The sequence below is a fragment of the Dermacentor andersoni genome, chromosome 8 (assembly GCF_023375885.2).
Source record: "Dermacentor andersoni chromosome 8, qqDerAnde1_hic_scaffold, whole genome shotgun sequence".
Taxonomy (NCBI): domain Eukaryota; kingdom Metazoa; phylum Arthropoda; class Arachnida; order Ixodida; family Ixodidae; genus Dermacentor; species Dermacentor andersoni.
The window spans coordinates 92,532,460-92,533,405 of NC_092821.1; positions in this window are offsets into that span (position 1 = coordinate 92,532,460).

Consider the following 946-nt stretch of genomic DNA (forward strand, 5'->3'; position numbering starts at 1 on the left):
CATCGCAAGGCGATGTCCTTTATCATCTGGGCCGTAAAGGCAGTTCCTCTCTCGGTAATGACGCGTGATGTGGCACCATGTTTGAGGACTATACGTTCTATAAAAAACTGAGCGACTTCGTAGGTCGTGGCACGTTGTACATCTTTCGTCTCGTCGTAGCATGTTAGATAATCTGTGATCCATGTCAATTTGATCAAACGGCGTGCTATCTGGTGCGATGGGAGGGGGCGATTTTCTGCGTTGACACTCACGGCAGCTTAGCACGTAATGCTTGACAGTGGTAGAAAGTCTTGGCCAGTAGTATGTCCTGCGCACTCTGGCAAGAGTAAGTGCAAAACCCAAGTGTCCAGATGTGGGCTCATCATGGCAGGCAGGGAGAAACGAGGGTTCCCGATAGAAAAACTGGAGCCGAGTTTCAAGCGTAACGTTTGATTATTGGCGAATCTGATCGTCCGAAGTGAAGCGGCGGGCCAGTGACGACATTGTTCAGCTTGTCTTGCGGCGTCCATGATTGGCAGACATTGTGATGGATCTGGGTGGTAGAACAGAATGGTATCGATTGCATGAGAAGGATGAGAGCCATAAAGAACATAGAAGGGGGAGAAACCGGTAGTAGGTTGCGTTGCGGTATTGTAGGCGTAGGTGACGAATGAAAGAACTAGGTTCCAATTGGAGTGGTCGGATGCAATAACACGGCGTATTCTTCTTAACCAGGATGGCGCTGTACGAGAACAGCCTTTAGGCCTACACCACTTGCGTCCGTATGTACTTCAGTAGGAGCTTGAGGGTCAAAATGGCGAAGAACAGGTGGCACCGTGAGAAGAAGGCACAAGATGGTGAACGGATGGTCGCAGAAATGGGATCACGATGAGAGGTCTGTGGCACCACGAAGCAGTTGCGTGAGGGGTGAAAGTATCGATGCGAAATTTTGAACGAAGCTGCAGAA